This window comes from Chrysochloris asiatica, unplaced genomic scaffold (assembly GCF_000296735.1).
Source record: "Chrysochloris asiatica unplaced genomic scaffold, ChrAsi1.0 scaffold00090, whole genome shotgun sequence".
Classification (NCBI taxonomy): domain Eukaryota; kingdom Metazoa; phylum Chordata; class Mammalia; order Afrosoricida; family Chrysochloridae; genus Chrysochloris; species Chrysochloris asiatica.
This window is the reverse complement of record NW_006408608.1, coordinates 11039350-11049086: the sequence shown is the minus strand read 5'-3', so window position 1 is coordinate 11049086 and position 9737 is coordinate 11039350.

The following is a 9737-nucleotide window of genomic DNA, read 5'->3' as shown; positions in this document are numbered from 1 at the left end:
AATAGAGTATGTTGTTGTTGTTAAGTGCTTATATAGGGTTTCCGAGGAGCAGTTGGTGAGCTTGAACCGCCAACCCTGTGCTCCAAACTGACCTTACAGTATAGCACATTAACCCTCAGTACCACACCAAAATAGAGTACACTCCAAAATAGACTATTCCTCTCTAATTTTAAAATATAGGAACATTAGAAGCAACTATTTTCACAACCTTGGAGCAGAAAAAACAAGTTGCAAAATCTATGAGCCAAAAAGGAAAAGAATATTTACACTCTTTTTACTAGATCAGAATTTAACATTTCTATGTGACCAAAGACCAGCAAACGGCTTTGAGAAAAATGGTTCACATCCAGAATATATAAAAACAATTTATCAGGTAAATGGACAAAAGATGTAAACAGACATTTCACAGAAGATGAAATGAAAATGGCCAGTGGGGAAAAAAGTTCAAACTCCTTAGTGATCAGGAAAATGAAAATAGCAACGAAATATCCTTTTCATTTGACAAACAGGCAAAAATTAATAATATCTAGAAAGATGAGGTTTTCTGCTCCCATAAAGATTTACAGCCTTGGAAACCCTATACAGGGTCACTATGAATAGGAACTGACACCACAGCATATAACTATTAACTACTACTACCAATGTTGATAAAAATGCAAGTATATAAGCACTTTCATACAAGGCTGATGAGCATGTACATGGGTTACATGTACATGGGTTTTTGGAAAATAATTTGTCAATATCTTCTGAGTCAAAATTTTTTAACCCAGCAATTTTATCTTTAAGGGCTTTCTTTTTCAGAAATGCTCAGGTATGCGAACATGCATGTAAGGATTGTTTTTAACCATGTTGTTTTGTAATAGCAAATATTTTTGAAAAAACATAAATGTTCATCAATCAGAAATTGAATAAGTATTTATTGCACAGCCTACTATGAAACTCTGCACAGCTCTTTAAAAATAATGAGGCAGATCTATAAAGATCATACCATCAAGTGCAAAGAAGCAAGTCAGAACACTACATGAGGTGTGATGCTATTTATGTAAAAGATAATTAAGATATTTGAAAAATGGGCAAAGGATTTGAACAGACATTTCTCCAAAGAAGACATACAAAGACTCAATAAGCACATGAAAAAAATGCTCAACATCATTAGCCATTAAGAAAATGCAAATCAAAACCACAATGAGATACCACTTCACACCCACTAGGATGACTATCATCAAAAAGGCAGATAATAACAAGTGTTGGCAAGGCTGTGGAGAAATTGGAACCTTCATATACTGAAACCACTTTGGAAAACAGCCTGGCAGTTTCTCAGAATGTTAAATATGAAGTTACCATATGGCCCAGCAATCCACTCCTAGATATAATACCCAAGAGAAATGAGAACATATGTCCACACAAAAACTTGTACACTAATATTCATAACAGCATTATAGCATAATAGCCCAAAAGTGGCTATTACGACTACCCAAATGTCTTTATCAACTGATGAATAAATAAATAAAACACGGTATGTCCATAAAATAGAATATTATTTAGCAATAAAAAAGAAAGAAGGACTAAAACAAGCTACTTCGTCTGATACAGCAGAGAGGAACCTTGAAAATATTATACTAAGTGAAAGAAGTCAGACACAAAAGACCACATATTGTATGATTCCATTTATATGAAATGTCCAGAATAGGCAAATCCACAGAGACAGAACGTAGATTAGTGGTTGCCTAGGGCTGGGGAAATTAGAGAAAAATAGGGAGTGAGTGTTAATGGGTATGGGGTTTCTTTTGGGTGTGATGAAAATGTTCTAAAATTGATTGTGGTCACACAATTCTATGAATATACTAGAAACCATTAAATGCTTGCATTTAATGCTTTCTCACTGGTTAATCATAGTTCTGATCCCAAGAGGAAGCCCAGAATACAAGCTTCCCCCAATCAGTCAGTCTCTGCTTCACAATACCCCCCACTCTGCTTCCACACCTCCAGGAAGGAGACATTCACCACTGTTGAAATGTCATTCAACAGCACAGACGATGGAAAGCTTTTCCTGCTGGACTGTAAACTCCTCAAGGGCAGGGACTGTAGAGTAAACAGGTACTGTTAATTTTTTAAGAACATGATAATTATATTCCAGAAAATGTATACACTCATCAATGTACAGCTTGAAGAATTTCACTTATGTACACTCAGTGTGGTGGCTCTGTAGGATAAACACTGGACTTAGAACCACAGGTTGGCTATTTGGGACAAAGATGAGTTTGCTCCCCAAAATATTTACAGCATCTGGAACCCTATACAGAGTCACTATGAGTCGGAACCAACTCAATGACACTTAACAACACCATAATCAAAATACATGGTCACTGTCAGACCAGGGTACCAAACAACCCCATCACCCCTGAAGGTTCCCCCATGCTCCTTCCTAGTGGATACTCAGTAATCTCCACCCACCCCTGAACTGAGTCCAGGGTTGTTGTTGTTGTTAAGTGCCATCCAGTCTGTTCTGGCCCATAGTGACCCTGTACAGGGCTTCCGGGTTTCCGAGGCTATAAATCTTTACGGGAGCGGAAAGCCTCATGTTTCTCCCGCAGAGCGGCTGGTAGCTTTGAACTACTGACCTTAAGGTTTGCAGCCCGATTTGTAACCACTACACTACCAGAGCCCAGGGTGGAAAGCCTCAAAGTATTCTTAATGACCACAGCATTCCTATGGTTCCAGATAGTTTTCAAAACAGATCACTCTCCTATCTGACTGAGGAGTCAGCTAGGATAGATTTACAGATGGGAAAACACATCCAGAAAGGTGGCGAACTGTGTCCAAGGTCAGAGCTGCAGGTCCGATGTCTTTCTCTAAAGTTCACCCTAGAGGGTCTTTTCATCATCCCTCTTATAAGGTAGGCACTGGATTAAAAAAAAAAAAAATTGAAGATTAGAATTCACTCTCCATATTGTTTCTTTAACAACAGTATGCCTCCTAATAATGGTTTAAATCTAATACTGCATGCCATGTGTACACCATTGAAATGCAAGCACTTTATTAGAGTTTTTTTTGACACCTCCTAAAATTTTGCACCCCAGCCCCTCTTTACACCCACTTGGGTCACACAACTGGTGACCCTGGCCATGTCCTTGTGACTCTCCCAGGCTCTAGGCTCCAGAGTGGTTAGGGAGGTGGGAAAGAACTGCCCAGGAGAAAGGGACAAAGGCCGAAGTCTCACGCTTGGGAGAGTTCAGAGAAGGAGACAGAGAAATAGAGACAAAGAGACCCAGAGCGAGGAATGGGGAATACCAACCCAAGAGAGGGACGGAAAGACAGGGAACTAGCGGAGGAGACAAGAGGTGGAGCACCCCCCCACACTTGGGCCCCCCCTTCCCGCCCCCTGGCCTCCGCCTTCTCCTCCGGCTGGGAGGCCCCGGCCCGGCCGTCAGAGGCGCCCGGGGTGGGGGCGAGGGCTCCCGGGCGCCCGCCGCCTGATGCGTATCGATCGATGCCTGGGGTCGGCGCGGGGGCACCAGCTGCTGGCGGGCGGGGCGACCGCACATTAGCGCAGCCGGGACCACTCCCCGGAACGCAGCCGGGCTACCCATTAGACGCCCCGGCCTGCCCAGCGACCACCATGCGGGTGGGGCGCGTTGGCTCCGCGGAGACGGCTTGCGGCAAGCGGGTGGGGCAACAGGGTGAGCAGAGGGGGCCCCAACCGACCAGTGGGAGATACTACAGGCCCGCAACATCCCATTGCCCCACGTGCCCTACCCAGCCAGCTGGTGTGCCCCTCGATTTCCTGGTCTTCTCGCCGGCCTCTAGGCCTTTGCACTTGAGGCTTATCTGCTCGCTGGTTTGGTTCTCAGCTTAGCAAGAGATTCCCTGAGAAGCCTTTCTCGATCCCCACACCTTTGCGTGTCCTCAAACGACACTCCCCCGCCCCCAAACAGCCCCCAGGAAACACTTTGACCAACTGCCTAGTCATTGTGATCACAGACTTCTGACCACCACTGGGGGCTCCTCCTGCCTCACATCCACATGTGCTGAGAAGCACATGGGGCAAGCAGCAAGCCTGTGATAAAGCAATGAACAAAAGGCTAAAGAGTGGCAACATCTGCAGAACTCACCGGGACGGACCTCTTGATACCCCTCTTCTTCTCTTGGGAGGCCAGGAGGGTGTTGGACAGCATTAGCATGGAATTCTAGTTCTTCCACTTGCCAGCTGTGTGACCTTAGGCAAGTTACTTAGCCTTTCTGGGCCTCTGTTTCTCCATCTACAGATTCATTAAGGTCTGGTTGGGGAAGACTGAAAGGTATACTCTCAGAGAGTAGTACCCCAAGATGGGGATAGCATTGGGAACCCCATAAGAAGGGTTGAAATACAAAAGCATGAGATACTCAAATGGTGCACTGAACAGCAGAAAACAGGCTGCTGATGGGGTCACAGAACAGAGAGCACTATGGTGGGTGGCTTGGCAGCAGGGCTCCTCCTGTCTAAGGCCACCACCTCCCCCTCGGGATGGGGAGCCCATGCCTCTCACTGGGAAGCGCTGACTCTCCAGTACCTCTCTCCCTGCCCCCTTTCCCTCTCTTCTGCTTCTTTCTTAGCCTTATTTCTCTACGTGCTTTATTTCTCTCTGGACTCCACTACCCCTCCAGTTTACCACCCTTGCCCAGTAAGATTTCTTGAAAAAGGGGTCTATGTTCTCCAGTTCCGTTCCCACCAATAGCCTGCCCACTCCTCTCCCAACCTCTTTGAGCCCACTCCAGGAAACTCTCCAGCTCAGTCACAAGTGGTGTAGCTAAGTCCTTAGTTTTCTGGTTTCACTGGACCCAGATGGTCACATCCTCCTCCTTGGAACCTTGCCTTACTCCACTGATTCTTCCCCATCTCCCTGGCTGATCCTCACCCCAATTTCTAAAGACCAGAGATTCTTGGCTCTGTTTTCTGGTTTCCATCTCCCCTCATTCCTCTGTAAGCCCAGCAGTTATGGGACTCTTTAACCACCCGTGTATGCTGACAATTCCCAAGTTTACATTTCTACCTCACCCACAAGAATGTTCTCTGTCCTGTTGTTGTTGTTAGGTGCCGTCGAGTAGGTACAAACTCACAGCAACCCTATGCACAGTAGAACGAGATATTGCCTGATCCTGAGCCAACCTCACTGTTGTTGCCAGCTCGAGCCCATTGATGCTGCCATTTTGCCAATCCATCTCGTTGGGGGTCTTCCTCTTTTTCTATGACCTTACCAAACATAATATTCTTACCAAACATGATATCCTTCTCCAGCGACTGGTCCCTCCTGACAATATGTCTAAAGTATGAGAGATGAAGTTTGACCATCCTGGCCTCCAAGGAGCACTCTGGCTATACTTCTTCCAACATGGATCTGTTCTAGGACCCCAGGTTTGTCTGTATATCTGTTGACTGAACTTCACTTGGGCCTCTAGCACATACAAACCCCTGGTAAATTCTGGGGGGGGGGGGTTTGAGGGAGGTAAATCTCCTTCCTTAAGTAAAACACATTTTAAAAAAAAATCTTTGTTGTTGTTAGTCACCAGGTGAGTCAGTTCTGACTCATGGCGATCCTATAGGTGCAGAATGAAACTATTCCATAGAGTTTCAAGGCTGTGACCTTTCAGGTGCAGAGTGTGAGGGCTCTCTTCTGAGCCACCGTGCTGCATATTATTCTGAACCTGCCCAACTGTAGGCAGGCTGGCCAAGAGACACAGCATGCACCTGCCTAACCTAGGCCCAACCTGAGTGTAAACAAATGGAAGAGGAGAGAGGGGAGTGAGGGGGCAGGGTGGAGAAGCATGGGCTCTGGGCTTAATCAGTAGCATCCAGCTTAAGTTCATCTGAGTGGCAGCTCCATAAATCAAACTTTTTGTTAAATCTGTAGCCAGAACATATGTGGCCTGTTAGGGAGCAGCGAAGCTCACACACTCCCTTAGCTTGGCCCAAATTCGCCTAGAAGAAGCGATTCTGGTCGGCAGGGATGAATTACCCAATAAGCAATGTAAGCATGTGCTTAAAGCATCACCAAAACAGGGGCACAAGCTGTCCAAAGCAAAGACCAGTAGATGCCAAGCAGACAGGACACAAGGAAGCGTGAGCACTGCAGTGGAAGGGAACTAGCAGGGTGCTCAATGAACTGATGATCCCAGATCTAGTGTGTGAGAATGTGCCAGTGGAAATAAAGTTCATGCAGACTTAGGAGGGCGCCCACACACTGCAAGGTTGTTTTAGCTATGAGGCCCCTACCACTTCAACACCTTCACATTTTCACATTTAAAAAGGAGTTATATCACAGAGAGAACTAGACACACATACATATATAACTCACACATCCTATTTGAATGTGTGTGTTAGCAGAGGCGGAGGCACCATAGATTTAGATTGTCAGTGTTTAAGAAAGACCCTGAGGTTGGCCCAGGATTGGGCAGTGTTATGTTCTGCTGTGCATAGGGTCGCTATGAGTTTGTACCGACTCGATGGCACCTAACGACAAAACCTTCACATGCCTTAATCCAGCTCTGCTGGTCCAGCACACTCTCCTATCCAGACCCTTGCCCACTTGTATGAAGTTGCTAAGGCAACGGTCACACTCTGAAAACACCCCTCCCCATGAAGTGGCTGGGGCAGGTTGAGAGGTGGGTGAGGCAGGAATCAGGCCTCCAAGGGAGGCTGGGGAGCAAGAGAAGCTCAGAGGATGCCCTGAGCATGATGTTCACAGGACACCGTCCTGCACATGTGTGTGCCAACATGCACATACAGAAGGTAGACAAGCCTAGGGTGAGAACAAAACATCCTTGGATATGCAACTTTTGTACAGTGCAACCTTTTAAACCTTACATACAATTGTGTTCATTGGTCCCTGGATTGCTCAGGATAGGAGCCCTGAAGACACAAAGGTCAAGTGTTCAGAGTGGACTGAAAGGTAGGCAATTCAAACCCACCCAGTGTCTCTGGGGTGGTGGAGACATGGCAATCTGATCTGCTAAAGATAACAGTTAAGAAAGTCCTACGGGACAGTCCTACTCTGTCACATGGAGTTGTTAGGAGTCCAAATCAACTCAACAGAACCCATCAATACTAACAATCAGTCAGGTTAGGGTTCATTTTGCTGTGGTAATAAGCAACACCAAAATCTCAGTGTCTTAGAACAGGAGCTTATTTCTTTCTGATGACACATGTCTAAGGTAAGTAACTCTTCCGTAAGTCAGGGACCCAGGCTGATAGAGGTTCCTGTGATAGCAATCTCAGGGATGAGCAGAGTTTTAGGCAATAAGATGATTTAACCCAGAAGTTATACATATCACTCCTACCCACAACCCTCTGGCCAGAGCAAGGCCCATGAACATGCCCCATGTGCCTGACAGAAGGAAACAGGGTACCAGGACAGTGGAGATATCAGCACCCCAAACTTGATGCATCCAAACCCACCTCCTCCCACAGTCTTCCCAGCTGTGCTGATGATATCTCTTCTCCAAGTTTTAGGCTCCAAACTTTGAAGACCTCCTTATTTCATTCCTCTGTCCCATAGCCAAGCAGCTAAAAATCCTGTCAATCCTATTTTCAAGATATGTTGTTGTTGTCGTTGTTGTTAAGTGCCGTCGAGTCGGTTCCGACCCATAGCAACCCTGTACAAGGTTTCCGAGGCTGTAAATCTTTACGGGAGCAGAAAGCCTCATCTTTCTTCCATGGAGCGGCTAGTAGTTTCGAACTGCTGACCTTAAGGTTCGCAACCTGATTCATAACCACTACGTTACCAGAGCTCCTTCATATCTGGAAGAAAACCACTTCTTTCCACCTCCATACTACCAGCCTTGTCCTAGCCAGCATCTCCTCCCGTATCTATTGTCACAGTGGCCTCCCACTTTCTACAATTATTCTCTTTCCAGTGACCAGAGGGATCTTACAGATACAAGTATAAATTGAATTACATCACTGTTCTCGCCAAACCTCCTTTACTTCCATTTCACCCAATGAAAAGCCAGGATCTGGCAATCTGCTTTAAACTCCCCCTCCCCTCATTAGCTCTCAGACCTCACTCCCTCCTGCTTTCTACCTTTTACTCTACTCCGGGCCCACCAGACTGCTTGCAGCTGCTCCTTGGGCCTGTCAGCCCCTCTGCCTCAGGACCTTTGCATTTGCAGGCCCCTCTGCCTGGAGTGCTCTTTGCTCAGATCTTAGCATGGCTCTCTTCCTTACCTCCTTCCAGACTGCTCTAATGTCCTCTTCCCTTACCTCACATGCCATGCCCATCTCTGCGTTCCTTATCCCTCTTGTATTGTTTGTTGTTGTTGTTGTTGTTTTCCAAAAAGAATTACCATCTTCTAATAATCTAAGGAACTCTGGTAGCGCAATGGTTACGAATCGGGCTGCTAACCTCAAAGTCGGCAGTTCGAAACTACCAGCTGTTCTGAGGGAGAAAGATGATGCTTTCTGCTTGGAAACAGCCTCAGAAACCCTGTGCAGGGTCACTATGAGTCGGAACCGACTTCACAGTACTTAACAACAACAACAACAATCTAAAGATTCCACCTGTTGTGTGTATTGTCTGTCTGCCCAGCGGAATATGGTTTTTGTTGTTGTTAAGTGCCTACTTGTAGTGACCCTGTACAAGGTTTCCAAGGAGCGGCTGGTGGGCAGGCATTTTTATCTGTTTGATTTACTGCTATACCCTAGCACCTCTAACAATGCCAGGCACATCAGAGGAACTCAGTAAATATTGCTGAATGAATGAGTGAACAAAGGAAGCATGGAAGGGTACAGGAAGAGAAGGGAGGGGAGGGGAGGGAGAGTAGGAGGGGGAGGCAGGTAGGCATAATTGCCAAGAGCCTGAACACCAGAACCAGACGGCTGGTGTTCAAAGACCAGCTTATTGTGTGATTTGGGAGCAATTCACTCAGCTTCCCTGACCCTCAATTTGCTTATCTGTACAATGAGGATAAGAACAGTCCCTTCACCACATGGAATTTTAACTGCCAATGAGCTCTTGCATATAAAGAAATTAGACGGGGATGGAAATTTTTGGAAATAGATGATGGTGATGGTTGAACAACATGATAAATAGTTCACTGAATTGCACATGTGAAAAATGTTGAAATGGTCACTGTTTTGTTTCATATGTATTTACCACAATACAATTTAAAAAACAAACCAAAAACAGTCCTGGCAAATAAATATTTGGCATATATTGGCTATTATTACAAGATTTTCATCCTATGCTTCTATCCATCTATGTTGTTATTTTTGTTAAATGCCATTGAGTCAGTTCCAACTCATATTGACCCTGCATAGGGTTTACAAGTAGACACTGGTAGGTTTGAACTGCTGACCTTGTGCTTCAAACTGACCTGGTGGTCCAGTGCTGACCCTCCAGCACCACACCAGGACTCCTCTCTCCACCTATGTTGTTGTTAAGTGCCATCAAGTCAGTTCTGACTCGTAGCGACCCTGTATAGGGTTTCCAAGGAGCAGCTGATGAGCTTGAACCACTGACTTTGCAGTTCAGATGACTTTGCAGTCTGATGTATTAACCCACAGCACCACACCAGGACTCCACCTATAGTAATGAAATAATCAGAGATTATTCTGGTTATGATCAAGAGTTTACCTATTATAGTGTTCACCACAGTGTGGTTTTAACGGTAAAAATTTGGAAGCAATCTAAATTTCCAAAAATATGGCATTTGTTATAGTATACTATTTGAAAAAATACTTGTTGAATTGTTGCTAAGTCCCA